General features: G+C 36.7%; 1 protein-coding gene across 3 annotated transcripts in view; it reads left to right on the top strand.

The window, feature by feature from the left end:
- The first annotated feature begins 189 nt into the window (after positions 1-189).
- Positions 190-16,534, top strand: part of LOC106139996 (zinc finger protein 608) — a 92,032-nt gene continuing 75,687 nt past the window's right edge. For all 3 annotated transcript variants that reach the window (XM_060949535.1, XM_060949531.1, XM_060949533.1), the window contains exon 1: positions 190-552. The gene's annotated coding sequence lies outside the window, so the exon portion shown is untranslated. The remainder of the gene's footprint in view (positions 553-16,534) is intronic.

Below are 16,534 nucleotides of genomic sequence, written 5' to 3' on the forward strand. Positions count from 1 at the left end.
GATCAATCCAAGATAGCAGTGAGTGTAAACAACGACGCTACACCGATTGTGCCCTGTATGCGAGCCCTTCTCGTATATTTTTATGCCTTCTGCCGCCTCGTAAAAAGTCTCATATCCCTTTCGAATATCACAGACATTCGTATAGTCGTCCCGCTCCCTCTCGTGCTTTGCCGACTGGCCGAGCGCCGTTCGTTCGTTTCACCCGAGTTCCGCGGTCGCCCGCCGCCGCGCCGGCTTGAATCGGCGCTGACGTGACGTGCGTTACGTTGTTACGCTCGCTCGCGTTTCCACTGTGAAATCACTATTATTGTTTATCTTCTAAAACACAACCCAAGGATTGAACAGTTGACAGGATCTATATTACCAGTGCAGTGTAATGGGCGAGTGATTGTGAAGCCGTAGTCGATAGTTGTGAAACGGGACGGCCGTGTAAATGTGCCGAATGGTGATTAAAAGTAATTTGCTTTTACGGTGTTGAGGGCTGGTGCGTATCGATCGTGAACTGGAGTAAAGGACCGTGGATTGTTGTGGAGACGAGCTGGTTTGAGCCAGGTAAGTAGTTTAAAGTTAAACTTGTAAAATCTCTGGTGTGGTGTGGCGTTGACCGGGCCCGGCGGGCGGCGAGGAGGGCCTTCGGTTCTGGTACCTGCGGAGCTAAGCTACGCCGCGGGGAGGGTAATGCTACCTCCATGAATACTGTTTAGTAGATTTCGTTGCATGTGTTTTATTTAACTAAAATTATTTCGTATAGCAGACAGACGACTTTTCTATGTCTATGTAAAATAGGTAGTTCCACATAAAAGGATGTTTGTACTTTCAATGCGAGCTGATACAGGCGGAGACGCGGGCATCTACTTAACAAAAAAATTTGCAAAAATTGTCTTTTAGTGAAAACCTCATGTAGGTAAATTTCACTTTTTGTATCTTATTATGAGTTATCGATATCAATACCAAAAATACTTAGTAATAGGTATATTTGTTGTGATCTATAAATTCTATAAATAGTCTATAATCACCGAAGTAGGTACAGTGAACAGCATAGCAGCCTACCCAAATTTACCGGAAATTCGCCTCTATTACCGCGGCATAGAGTTCCATGCAGAGTAACTTGTTTACATAATTGATTGGCCATCGATATCCTATCTATGATCAACTTCTGATTGGCTAGATCGCAAAACATAGTGATGGATGATCGCTATATTAAAACATACAAAATCCCTTTATTACATATTTTGATTACAACAAGGAATATCATAAATGAATGATGAGTTAGGTTGTCCTTTGTTCTTTATTAACCTACCACGATACTGCTAGTAAAATATTACTAATAATATTTAGGAACTCACGAAAGAATCTGTGATCGAGCTGAGGTAGGTACCTATCTACTGCAACCTTATAAAAGTATCCTTTTATGAATTACGTGTGAAGAATGCTAGAACAAATTACCCATGTTTTAGCTTACGCACCTGCACATTTGTGCAACTGAAATTAACTGAATGTGTAACCATTTCTCCAATCTTCGTAGGTCTCGAGGTCACGAAGGTCAGACTACGAGAATTTTTATTTATTTATTTCATTCCACTAGCTACTTCTAACTTCCACTGTGAAGATCAAAATTCAATTTAAAAAGTGCCCACACTTCTATTTGACAGGCCCCTTTTTGAAAAAGTCCGGCAGACTTTACCTGGTTCTGAGACCTGAGAGGTTTCAATATTTTATTGTCTTTTTTCGGAAGAGGGGAGTTGGCAACCCTATTTCCACTCTAAATACGGACGAAATCGGATTCATAAAAAAAGAAAACAAATAAACCTAACTTGCTATCTATACTTTGCATTATACTTTAAAACATTGTAACATAAACATTGAGCAATGTGTTAGCGGTTAGAAACAAGAAAAACCAATTAGTACTACGACATTTAAACTTCAAAGTAAAACAAGCCACATAATTTGTAAAGCTCAAAAGGCCTACCTACATAACTTTCCTTTGTTTAATAATAATTTATGTTTTGTATGTTAAAAACAAAAGACTAATGCCTGTTTTCACCAACGAGTCCCTAACACCCCTAACTATTACCTAAGCTAGGGGCCATGTAACTAATATAGTATGATTCTGATTCTTAGACTAAATCGTTTTGATAAAAAAGCCCGAAACTGTTGGACCATCGCCACAAGACTTGGATGTAATTATTATTTCATCAATGCTGACATTTGTATGGCAATAACGGCGCAATTATTGCGATCATTTGACCATACAAAATGTCATGCGCACCAACGGGAGTTAAAAAAAACGTGTGGTTTTAATGCAGCCGCCTTTCAAATTGAGTTTTATTGTTATAGGAAATGTAATGTTAGGAATCCAATTTAAGTACTTAGTATAAGAAGTCCTAAGCGTCGTCAGTTCTATATCGTCGTCTTTTTGTAATTTTCGTTCTCATAGGTGCAATCGTCTGCAAAGAAACTACCTCACCGGTGTCATGTTTTTCTATAGGCGACTGTACAATGAGGATTAAGAATCTAAACAGCAGCGACCACCGACTCTCATGCCTCTGTAGGTAACGATCACTTTCTAATACCTCCTAGAATTACTTTAGCCTACTTAATTATCCCGTGGAATTGTTCGACAAATCCGTGAAAACTAATTGAAGCCCTAGATGGAAGATCGGTGGGTCTCGGTAATAGCTCTCCGAGTACTGAGTAATGTCCTGCCCTAATGGGATAATGGCACGCCGCCGACCGAAATATAAACCTACAGAATCGGCGGCGCCGTGTCAACACGAGGCGGCCATCGCGATCACCGTGAACCACAGAATAAAGGTTGCAGAAGTGTAACTCACGATTTACTTGAAACATAAAATATTTTTTATTACAACTACAAAAGTATATAAACCATTTCTTTGGACGCGGTTTAAAATGGAGGTAAACAATCTTGGATGACGTTTTGTTCAAAAATACATTTCTAAAATAAGGAGTGGTTGATAGCAAAAGTAATTCATTACGAAATCTGGTATTTCATTTTGAATTTTCTTTTCAAAAAGACTTTAAAATTCTTTATCTTCATTTCAGTGCCAAAAGAAATGGACTATAAGAATTGCAACTTAAAATCAAGAAACTCGGGCATTAGGCAGATTCAAATTTTAAAATTAAATTCTGAACAAAAGAAGGTACCTAAGTAACGAATGTAGTAACAGTGATTAGGTAAAAACGGTGTCGCAGTGAGGACGCTTACTATAACTTTGAATATATAAGAAACTAGCTGTGCCCGCGACTTCGTCCGCGTGGAATAGTTATTTTGGGCATCATATTTATTTTTGCAAACATCCTCCTCAGGCGGTCAGGCGGTCACGCGTATTAGAAAGAACGCTGGTTCGCCGTATTAAATGTTTCGCTGCAAATTGCTTATAACGACTATATCTCAAAACCTATTCGTCTGATTTATATACTGTAAATGGCAATTTTAGTCTACATGAAAAGCCGAAAGTAATAAACATATTTATTTGGATAAGGATTAATACTGAATTAAAGAAAATTGGTTTCAAAATAACTTATGTTTATAATGAAAAAATAATCTTAAAAAATGAACATAAAAGTGGTTATTGTAAGTAAACCTTAAGAGATAGATATATGCTCTCGCGGACTTTTTTGTGGCAAAAAATGAGAACTTCACATCTTAGTACATTATTTTACTATATCTTTGTTGGTTTGCGCAGCGTTCGCGTGGAAAGCTCGCAGATGGCCGACTCATTCAACTTTCACCTGCATTGTTGACGTTTCCCGTAGGAAATCCGGGATAAAATGTAGCCTATAGCCTTCCTCGATAAATAGACTATCTAACAGTAAAAGAATTATTCAAATCGGTTCAGTAGTTTCTGAGATTAGCGCGTTTAAACAAACAAACAAACAAACAAAACAAACTCTTCAGCTTTATAATATTAGTATAGATTTAGGTTATCTTATAATGATGATGTAACGCAGCTTTACCAAGTATTGATACATTACTGAAAATGCCAAAATGTTTTGCGTCTTTGAATAAAGACAGCAGAACAATACGAGTCTTATTCTGTAACGCCTTTAAGTGGTGTTTGCCGTCCAGTTTACCCACGGAGCCGATAAGGCGAGCCCTTGGCCCTCAAGCCAACACTTCTCTCGTTAGACCCCGGGTTTATCGCCAGTGTCAGACCCTTGTATAAATATACTGTTTAAATTTTTCTTCTTGAATGTTTTGTTTCACAATGCCTGAAAAAGTTACGTTTATTTTCCGAATTATAAGGCTTTATATTTTTTTATAAAGTACATATTTCATGGCTTAAGGTTATGAGCTTCTCCTAAGCAATACCCACCTCTTTGAAAATGTCGTGTCACATACATATAGGGATATGATATATGTATGATAGGATACGTCCCCAGACAGAACCAAGAGCCTTGAAAAGACTGAAAGGAGCCCATCGCCTACAAGAAGAAACCCAATTTATTAGCCTTCCCCTTGATGTCGTGTTTCTGTACAAGTTCTGTTTTTAATTGTATTAAGTAATTATCTGCATTTATCCAAAAAAATAACGAACTCGAATTTAATAACCCTATCTCGTACCGATACAGACACCAGGCTTCACATACCCCGGAGGGAAAAATATTTTAACATGCACATTTATCACAAAAATCTTGAGGTTCATAAAATAATAAATAAATCTATTAGGTAAAAATAAAACTGTGCTTAATTGGCAGGAATCAGCTAATTGACGTACGTAAAATTAATGTATTACTTTGATCTTAAGCTAGATATCACGTGGAATTCTCGTGAAACCACGTGCTGAATATATAAACAATTCCTTTTATTGATAAACAGAACTTTCATGCTAATTATTTTCATTATTATAGAAGTTTATCTCGACATTGAATAAATTAAATATCTTCATGTCTAAAAGCGATTAAAATATCAATTAGCATCACGATATTCGAATTAAAATATACTTTATTGACGCTTGATTCACATTTTATTGGACGCTCACCAATATATTTTGTCGAGGTGTCCAAAGTAGGTACACATAGAGGGAAGTGAAGTGTTTGGAGTATTCTTAGCAGCATTTTGAGCCGTATGGTGCTCGAAAGTGATAAGTAAACAAGTGAAGATGCGTCACAAAAATGTGGTAAACAAAGGCATTGGGCCCTTCGGTAAAAAGTTGAGTTGAGAGGGTGTCCGACCACAAACGAACGGATAAGAGACATCGCGATCGCTCTTTGTAACCGAACGAGTTCTAGTGTGCGCTATGCTATGGTTCCCGATACTTTAGAAGAAGTGATAGGACCATTTCATTGCTTTCTCCCGGCTGTCTCATAAGACAACTAAGCAACACATACAGACATATACATAAGACAAACTAACTAAGAGAATAACACGAATAACAGGGTCACGAAGGTCTGATGGGATTACTTTGTGTTATAAAGTCCCAGACTAAACTCCCGGATCATGGTTATGGGAAGGTCCTGGTACGCAAAAGTGTCAAATACTGAGGATTATGATGGTGATTTAGAAAAATTTGGTAAACAAAAACGAACGCGGGGCATTAGGCCTTCGCCCTCTGTGTGAATTGTTTGTTGAATGGGTATCAGGCCACATTAAGTGGATGAGACACCGCGGTCTACCTTTGAAACTGTACAAGTGCGTTTTCTAATTTCCTCGAGCCATTTTGATTATTCCTGACTTGACATGAGCTATTAAGCCGATGAGTGTCGCTTTCCGGTAATGAAATTGAGAAGTGAAATGATTTACGCCTTTTTTTGGTAATGATTCGTCTAGGTATCAAACAATATTAATCGTATTAAAGTTAAAAAATACGTGATTATAAAAGTACAGACACTTATTTTGGTATAAATTGGCGTACAGTTAAGTAATGATTAAGATTTCTCGGAAATTCACACAGAAACGAAACTTCCGGCGAAATCTAAGGAAAATTAGATAATAGATAATAGATCAAACATCGCAAAAAAATGTTAAGCACCTTTATTAAAGTGTTGTAATCTATCCTACTAATATTAGTATGCGAAATTCGTGCGAGAACAAAACCCCAGGGCGCTGGTAGTAACATTACAATAAATCTGAAGAATCTTTTTTTCAAAAAGTAAATCTGACAGAATAATTAGAGATTTCAATTCAATTTTGTGTCTGAAACTGCACGAAAAATTTCAATAAACCGTGCGACATTAATAAAAAATAAGTTCTCTAAAAATGTACTGGCGACTCGTAATATTAACCCTCCGAACAAGAAATTAAATTCCTACTACTTATATCCGTTGTTAAGCGCTTTATCTTTAAGAACGGCGCTGAGCTAGCAATAACTTAGCCTAGCTCGGCACACAACCAACTAATCTTTTCTCCATGCTGAGTTTGCGATGAGCGCAGAATGTAAATATCTTCTTGTAAGAATATTTGTAACATAAAGTACGGATTTCATTTTCTGCGTTACTTTCACAAGAGGCTTTCATAATATTTTATGAAATACGACAAACAGACAAAAACTCTAAATACTATTGTTTCTGTCTCAGTAGTACCTATACTAATTACACATATCACAAATTTTTTGTATGTATAATTTTTGTCGCGAGTCAGCCAGTTGAACAGTGTAATCGAAAACGGTTTTGGTCCCTTTAAATTATAAAAAAAATTAAATGTCTTTGATAATTGTTTTCATCACAACAAATAAACTTGAATGATATAGACTTTCTTTTGTTAGAATTTTTAATTTTTTTTTTCAAATATTCAGAATTATCTGCTGAGTGTAGGATGATGGATAAGTCAATCATAGGTCCTACTGCATTTAATTATGCAGATTAATAAATTGCGTTATTTAGTTTCGAACTAATAATACTTGTTAATATTAATGGGAAAGATGCGTAATTTATGATACCTACTTCTTCTATTAAAAATAAATTGTATGAACTGTTTCTAATTCAATCTATGTTACATGGAATTGACTAACAGTATATTGGCTGCCTACGCTATCGACCCGATGTGTAAGTGGATACCTTACAGGTTCAGAACAATGACTTTCTCAGAACTTAGATTCGATTTGCCGGATGTTTGCCCGTGTTGAGCTCAAGTATACCTACGTACCGTCTGTTCTATTGTAGTGCTTTTAATTTGAAGTTAGATAAGATAACACGTTCACGAAATAATATTAGTCCTATATTATTCCGATTTCAATAGGATCAATAGGAATCAATTAATTGGAACAGAATCAATTTTAAGTGCTCCGATAGACTATATAAGGAACGTATATTTACTACCAATTTTCAAGTGCATCCTTTTTTTGTTTTCGAAGGGAAAATCCTTTTTACGGACTGCCTTCAGGTCTTCACCCGGGAGAGTGTGGGACTCCTGGCATTCCACCACGATGCCCTCTGACTCTCCGGTGTGACTTGCCAGGTACTCCTACTCTTTGGGCGACCAATGCAGAATCTACTCGTACTTACATGCCAAATTTCAAATCTGGAGACCGAGCAATATGGGCTATGCGGTTATCATTATGTCAGTAGAGCAATTTCCATTTTTACATTTAAAGATTTTAAACAATATTCAAATAATAATATTAACCTTACATTAGCATTAATTTATATTTCTCAATAATGCGGACGTGTAAATTTAAAATGAAACAAACATTTGCATTAATTTGCTCTCAATTCCGAAGCGCCGAATATCATTGACGCTGGATTATTATCGATTACTTAAACAAATGTTGCTCGAATATGCAAAACAAATTAAATTAATTGCGTATGTTTGTTTGTATGTACATTGAAAACGAGGTCAAACAATAGACTTTGTATTTGCCTGATATATAAGAATTATATATAAGAATTTTTACAGAAATATATAATTTTAAAAATTCTTCATTAAAACTGTATGTTTATCACAACGCTGATGCCTGCGTTGTTTTGTTGGTAAAAAACGTCGTAATTGTCTGGATCGAGGCCATCTGTTTATAGAACATCCTGTGAGATCGAATATAATATTCCTGATGATGTGAATGATGTCCATTCACAAACTTGAATCATGAATCGTGAACAAATAAAAATTGGGGCAACTATACCTAGAATAATTAGGTGTTCACTAAGAGTGAACCTAAACACGATAAACCCGAGAAGTTATATATATTTACTCGATGTTATTGCATGACTAATTGCATTTGTGAAATATGTGTTAGGTACTGGTTTATAGTTTACATTAATTTATTGGGTTAGATTGGCATTTATGATTATTCAAAACCGACTATTAACTTTTAATACTAAGTTTTCAACTAAGTATTGTTCTTTGTCAGCAAGTTTGTTTCGGTGTTGTATCTTTGGAAGGTACTATGTTACTGTCGATGTTGTCAAAGTAAAAAGTGTTAAAAACTAAGTGTATTTTACAACACAAAAGGTCATGTGTCAATTTAGTCATGTACCAATATCAGGCACACGTCCAAACAATGGTTACAACTTCAATTAGATAGGAGGAGGGTCTTTACAAAAGTATTTCAATACGGTGTTAGTTAAAAAACATGACATGACCTTTGAAAACTTGTTACGTAACAGAACACAAGATTTTTAAATGGTCGGTTCAATTCAAATACACGTAAGTTCCTATGTATTTGAAGGTGTGTCGAAAGTAATAGTTAATAAACAAAAAGGGGCAGTTTATTGCCAATCGAAAAAAAGGATCGCAGCCTTCAAATCAGTGACAGGTGCGGTGTGTTTACCACAAGTCATGGACAATGATGGTGTGCATTTCAAACCGATTGCAATCGATATTGTAGAAATGTATAAAACATTGGCTCGTTAGTGCCTGCCCGCTTCCAATTTGTTTTTTCGGCGATGCCAGCGCCGCGGGGCCCAGCGGGCGGTCCACAAACTACACGCATTCGCTTTGTGCTCACTACACGAACCTTAGTTGCTCCCTTTCGTGGAAATACTCATTGTACACAGTACTTATTGCCTCGCTCTTTGTGCCTTGTCAAGAATAGAATTGCAGTTGCCAGAGGGAATTCAATCATATATTCATTTCCCGTGGTGTGCAAAACGCTAAGCGAACCAGTTGTTTGCAGTTGCTACTTGCTCCTCCGACATCTGAAATGCTGCAAGCGGTAAACGGTTTCCAATTTCATTGACGTCTGCCTATAAGAAATACAACGGCGAAATAAACGCTCGTAGTTAATAAAATACACAGTTATGTATTCTGCTGTCAGTCAGAACAAGCACGTTTCTTTCGATCGACATCACTATTAAAATCACACTTGATTACATCTCGTCTCGGCTCTTTTTAATTGAGCTCTACAGCGAAGGTATGCACGCCTGGTACTCGCCACTGGCGCACAACCAGCCCGCCCGCTCCATAAACGTTTTCTTTTTTAGTTCTTTTATCCCAAGCCCCGATTCCTTTTCGAATTTTTTCCTTTGTACTTTTTGTTGGACTTTTCATATCCTTCTGTTTTCCGGGTGGATTAATTTTAATTTGCATTCAAGCTGTCTCATTTTTTAAGCAGACATTCACGAAAAGATAAATATTGTTTTTTTTTCGTAGTACATTTATGTTTATGTTTAACATTGTTCATTCATGTTTAACATTTATGTACATTTATGTTTGTCTAAACTGAATTTTAGAAGACGCAAGGCAGTGCTTAAATTTTAATTAACAGACCATTAAAACAAATAATTATTCATCGCATTAAAATTTCTGTGCAATCAACAGTATCATATTTGTATTTGTACCTTTCCTTCCTTAGACAGGCGTTTTATGTCTATCAAAGAAGTTACAAGCGATTTCCTTAGCTTAAGTAAACACTGGTAAATGTATATTCGTTGCCTTTAGACAGTCGAATTAAAGCACTTGTTCAAACTCGAATTCATTGCGTTCATCATTCCGTGCTGCTCCGTGGCGCACGATAGATGGAATATTTTATCGAGGGGTCGCGAGATCACGCCGCGCCGCCCACTGGCAATTTGCTGGTCGCCTGTGGCTCGACGAGACGTGTTCTTAAACTAAACGCTATGCTAATGTAATGGAACCCCATTTGATCACAGCCCACGGCAAATTTCAAATTTTCAATGAGACGTTTGAAGCTGCAACTTTATTAGATCATTGTTTACCGTTTGGAGTAATCATGTAGCGTGGTTGCAGTCTAGAATGCGATAAAGTTATTTAACAAGTTAACCGGCTAAACGTGAAGTGAGTCGGCGAGCAGGTGATATTTTTTCCCCATCCATTAAATCCTAGGAAGCGAGATAACAAAGGATGTTCTCGGAATGACCGCTCTAACAACCTTAATATTTACGCCCCTAATGACAGGGCTCACTTTGTCATTAAACCCACAATCTCAGCGTGCCTCCACCTCTACAAAATGTTGACATCAGTTTCTCGCAGCAAATATTTGTTCACGCTAATTCGTCTTGTAGCCTTTGAAAGGTTTTTGTTGTCTGAGTCGATTCGTGGCCAAACAACTAGTGTTTGGTTGTCGTCTCTCGTGACGAGACAGCCATCAGTCGGTCGATCTTGTTTACGTTTAACCATTTATGCAACGTCGCAGCCGGCATGTTTAACACTCAATTCACGTCTGTTTCTCAACCGGGTTATGCCTTTTCCTTGGTGTAACTAGGGTTACCAAGTAAATCGAAGCATTTATCTAACTTAACATCAATTGGTTATCATATAGTTTTTCTTTACAGCCATATATCTTTCTAAAGAACAGTCATTAATGCTGAAGAGTTATTGACATCAACATGTTAAAGCGCAGATTTATCTTTTTTTTAAAAAATACATAAATTGTGAAGATTACACCTTAATCTCCATTAGTAACCGGAAAAATTCTCGCCTAGGCTAGCTACAACTGTTGGGTTTGCATTGTGTGCTTTTTACCTGTTCAAATTGACAAACAAAGGCGTCGGAGCTTCGTTCCAGGATTTTCAAAAATTCACTCCTCATCGAGTGATTTCGTCATTATAGCAATAAATATACCAAAATTCATAAATCATTGTCTGTCTAACACAGCAAACGATATGATATTCGTCACTGTCAGAATCGGAAATCCTGGCAGGTTCCATATAAATCCTGACATTAGCTGGTGACCCTAAGTAGAACCGGTATAATGTAAGTCGGGGCTGGCATGTGTGGAGTAGGTAGCCGGTCGTAAATCACCGCGCGCCGCGGTAATGCGTAGATAAGAGCTCTCTCATTTGTTTTCCCATTTCTCCAGAGAAATTTCTATGCGACATTACCACTGTATGATGTAACGACCAATTATATTAACTGCCTTCCATAATCTCTATGTGCCTCGGTGCAATTTCATTATTTTTATCTTTAACTTTTTGATAAAGGAAAGGTATTTTAAGTTAAGGATATATTTTTGTAACAATCGTTGAACCGTGTCCATACGAAATCTAGTAACTAATATAAAATAAATAACGAAATCAACTATTAAGTTATTATTTACTACCAGTATGTTACTGCATATTTATAACATTTCTCACTCTTGAGAGTTAAGATAACACGATCAAGATAATTCAAGATCTTATCCTTGATAATAACAAAGCCACATGAGCATTCCCACTAAAGAGGCGTTCGTCGACAGTAATTATTACCTCAGAGAAGCAAACTCCTCGAACAATTAAACAAATAATCCATGCAATTACAATTGGCTGAACACAGAGTCAACATTGCTCCACCAGACCACACGCCATCTCGCTTGATTAAGGCCAATTATAGACTTCACGCGATTATACTGTCGCGATTCACGGATAACCCCACCATTTAGAGAGAGACGCCTCTTTCATTACCATACCATGAATCGTCATGCCATTTCCATGTTCGAAAGCTTAATGGCGACGGGCGTGGATGGATTTAATCACCGGTACCATGATTCCACAGAAGAAATTACAATTGGCAACTGCCATCGGCCATGGGGAAATGAAATTAAGTTCATTTACTTTCAAAAATTACCACAATGCGTGAATGACGTTGAATGTTCATACTAATTTTGTCAGACTTATCTATCGTTTTCTAGTGATTAAATCATGCATTGTTTGGTACTTTAATGAAAATATGATGGTATAATGCGCATTTTATATTTCATAATGTTAGATTTTGTTTCATCATAAATATTTTTACTTAATCCTATAGTCACGAAATCACGATCATATTCGCATTCTCCTAAAACTATAAATTAGCATCTGAATCACAACTTCTAAATATACGTTCGCCTTCGTAATTTACTTTAGGTAAATCGGCTTGCCAGTCGATTTGATTCTTGTTTATCTAGGCACTTTACTCCCAGCAAGTATTCTAGCAAATCTCCAGCGTATTCAAGTAAGCGGATCAAGAAATACTACTCTGTCAAGAAAGTAGCAGGAAAAGATCAATAATACACAAACTGTTTGTTATTCATCCAAATTTATTTTATCACCTTCAAAATATGCTCCTTTAGAAACGATACACTTACGCCAACGAATAATCCAATCATCAAAACATTTTTTAAACGCTGTTTCCGGAATTGAGGTCAGTTCTCGCCGCGAATTCTCTTTTATGTCTTCTACCGATTGAAAACGGGTGCCACGAAGTGGTAATTTGAGTTTAGGAAAAAGAAAAAAGTCGGCTGGAGCCATATCTGGTGAATATGGTGGTTGCTCGATGGTATTTGTTGAGTGTTTGGTTAAAAATTCGTTCACAATGATGGCCTTGTGCGAAGGTGCATTATCATGGTGCAAAATCCAAGAATTTTCTTTCCACAAATCTGGCCTTTTTCGTCGGATTTGCTCTCTTAAACGCCGCATAACACTCAAATAATATTCCTTATTTACCGTTTGACCTTCCGGCAAGAATTCCGAGTGCACAACACCGCGATAGTCAAAGAAAACAGTCAACATGACTTTGACTTTTGAACGACTTTGGCGTGGTTTTTTCGGTTTCGGTTCAGTTGGAAGGCGCCACTCCGAAGCTTGTTGACTAGTTTGCATGTCAAACTCGTAAACCCACGTCTCGTCACCAGTAACAATGCGTTTCATGAATGTTGGGTCGGAATTGACTCGTTCTAGCATGTCCTCAGCGACTCTCATGCGATTGAGTTTTTGAAAAAAATTCAGGTCTTTTGGGACTAGCCGAGCGGCAACATGTTTCATACCCAAATTATTAGTTAAAATGGTACAGATCGACTCGTGAGATACAGAAAGTTCGGTGGCTATCTCTCTCAAAGTTGAATGAGGATTTTCAGTCACTATTTCCTTCACTTTTGCGATGTTAACTTCAGTTGCAGACGTTGATGGCCTACCAGAGCGAGGCAAATCTTCCATCACATCTCGACCGCTTTTGAACGCTTTGTACCACTCATAAGCACGAGTTTTTGATAAAGTCGATTCACCGTAAGCCTTCTGTAACATTTTCAGTGACTCCGAACACGATATTCCATTGGCAATGCAAAATTTAAGACAAACTCTTTGTTCGATGTTTTTATCCATTATGAAATTAGCAATACACACTAGATATGATATAACTAAAAATAGCACTGTATTTAATGTAAACAACAGATGCAACTCAAACTCCGCGCCAAAATGGAAAACAGTTGTGCCAATCTAACAACAACAAAAAAAACAAAAATTTGAATTTGGAACCATAAAAAAATAATCCATTCCCGATACTTTTCTGACTGAATGTATATCCAATGAAAACGAAACTCGACGACATTACAATCAAGTTTTTACTGTGTTATTAAAATTTCAAAATTTGTGGTCAAAAATATGGATATATTAATCGAAATGTGATCAGACGTAGCGATCGGTTCTACCAGGGGTACATGAGCGCGCAGGAGTGAGATAGTGCGAAGGTCGACGCCGGAACCAGTTTGGCGGGACGCCGCAAAGTGCCGCAGGCCAAGTTAAGTGCAGTATATTAGCATCATCGCCCGCCCTTTCATGTCTGCTTATCTCTCGGACTAGGCAATTTAAATGAGCCTATTGAATTGCATGTACCTGAAAGCCTGGGGCTGTTACCACACTATTTAAAACATGTCATTAGGCCTACACAAAAGCTCGCAGTATTCATTAGTACTCTTTGAACATTTTCTTACAAAGCATACGGCCGACTATGAAAGCCATGAAAATTGGTTGGCCTCTTTATCCAAAAGGAACGACACTTAAATATTACCTTTCATGTTTCATTGCGGTGGGAAATGGATTTTGCATTGCTATTTCTTTGATGATAGTTGATATTGTGTAAATGTGTATATGAAATAAATTTTTCATAAAATAAATTAAATATCAGAATATCATAAAGACAAAATATTATAGAGGAGAAAACTTATTAATGTACTTACGCATTAACGTAAAATTAACAATTTAAAGTTATAAAATACAATCCAAATACTTGACTGCACAAGAAATGATCAACTGAAACAAAACTAGTTGAAAGTTCTTCAAAATTAATATGAGGGGCGATAATGGAGATAATGCCAGAGAAAGGTATTTATTAGATCCAGCCGCTGCCGACTTTGGTTTAACGAGATAATAGGGGTTTCGCAAATTCCCGCAAATAACAGAGAGAAAATACCTTTCAACCAGCGAGAAATTAGATATTGTCTTCTATCTACTTCATATGATATAAATTTGCCATAAAGATACATTTTTGGTAAAAGATAATATAAGTACAAATGTCATCATGAATCATTTTATAAGTCTCCATTCCTATAAAGATTATTTGGAATAATATGTTACTTATGTTCTTCTATGGCTATACTTTCTATTGTGAAATGTATTATTGTTTGGGAAAGAAATTGTAAAAAGAAAGCTTGGCACGGCGGCCAACTCAGCAAGCTGCCTGGAAACTTAAATTTTAACACAGGAACCGTTGTATTCCTGCTTCGGTTTGCTAGATTCTTAATCCTCGACAGATCTCGGAATTTTTCCAAAATGTACTCTTTGTTTGAGATGTAAGTACAATCATTTATATTTAATTTAATGTGTAATTAAGTATTATCTCAAAATGCTCAGGTTAAATGTGATGTGTCATTATCAAATCACCCAAGTACAAGATTAAAATAAATTGTGTCCTTAATATAAATAGTTCTTTTTATGATGAAGCTCCATTGCTATATATGAATAAGATATTAACCTCAAAGAGTATAGCAGTAGTATTATTTATATGCTAATCTTTATAGAAAAGGCTATTTATGCAGATATTTTAAAATTAATATGTATGTTTTTGCGGACACGTTAATTTGTAGCATCGCTCTGTTCTGAATCTGTTTTGATTAACATGTTTTTACTGTTTGCATAAATGCCTTGGTTTATTTACATCTTTGTGTTGAACATCAATATTCCTCGTTGATTCGGAAGAATATTGCTTTTCTGTTTGTGTCATTTGACAGTTTTAAATTAGAGAAGAAGTGCTAACTTTGTTTAATATAGCCAGTACCATTACTGAAGCTTGTATACTAATAGGAACCTGCTAATTTTCAAACATTTTTGATGTCTAATTAATGCAGTCAATATTACATGCTTGCAACAGGTTATTTTTGCTATAAGATTTTTATAGACTTAACATTGTCCTGTTTTTGTTTAATGTAACATAACACAAACCATAATGTTTATTGTCTAAGTAATTATACACCTTGTACCTGTTAAATATTAAAGTTCTCTCGGCGAAATGAGACCCATTAAGTCCCGGAGCACCTGAAAATAATATCAGTGATCCTCTTTGTTTAATTTACTGGGACAACCGACAAAATCTGGAGGCGCGAGGGTAGCTACGGTTTCCATAACAACAGCGGTGGTCTCCCCGCACCTCACTCCCCGCCGGAACCCTCCGTGCGCCCTCCCCCGCCTGGTATCGATCCCGGTTCCCTCCGCTCGTCCCGCGCCACTCCAAATCAAATTACAGGAGCGTGGTGTGGTACGAGTGAGTATTGGAGCAAGTGGTAGCAACCAGTGAACTGGCATGCGAGCATACTCGCCTACCCATACCAGACACCGACCTCCGTGCGCCCTCCACTCCATCAACTTTGTATTGGCGTACCTAATAGTATTTTAATTCTATTGGCGCGCTTTTGACTGCAATCCCTATAATAGCTTGTTTGGAAATTGGATCCTATACCTACTGTGCGTATGTAACATAATTCTGGGGAGTTGGGACTAATGTTTGTCAATTTCGACACCCAGTTAAGGTATTTAGCAAATGTGTGTGAACATTGGAACAAACAATTAATTATGATAATGCTAGCATTATTCCATTCGAAGAGTCTATTGAAATATTAACAGTAAAATTGTTTTAACAAATGTAACTATAATAACTATAAACCAACATCTTTTTACATACATTAAAATAAAGTAAAGTACGTAATGCTATGAAAACTTTATAAAAACATTATTTATTCCAATATAGCACACTCAATCGTATGTCAAATTCGTTCCACTTCACACTACTCGACTATCGATATTTTATCTATATCTTTGTATAACATTTATTTTCTAGGGAATAGAGTATATTTTTTCTGCAAATGTTTACAGTTTAAATACAATGATTGATTTG

The sequence above is a fragment of the Amyelois transitella genome, chromosome 19 (assembly GCF_032362555.1).
Source record: "Amyelois transitella isolate CPQ chromosome 19, ilAmyTran1.1, whole genome shotgun sequence".
NCBI lineage: Eukaryota > Metazoa > Arthropoda > Insecta > Lepidoptera > Pyralidae > Amyelois > Amyelois transitella.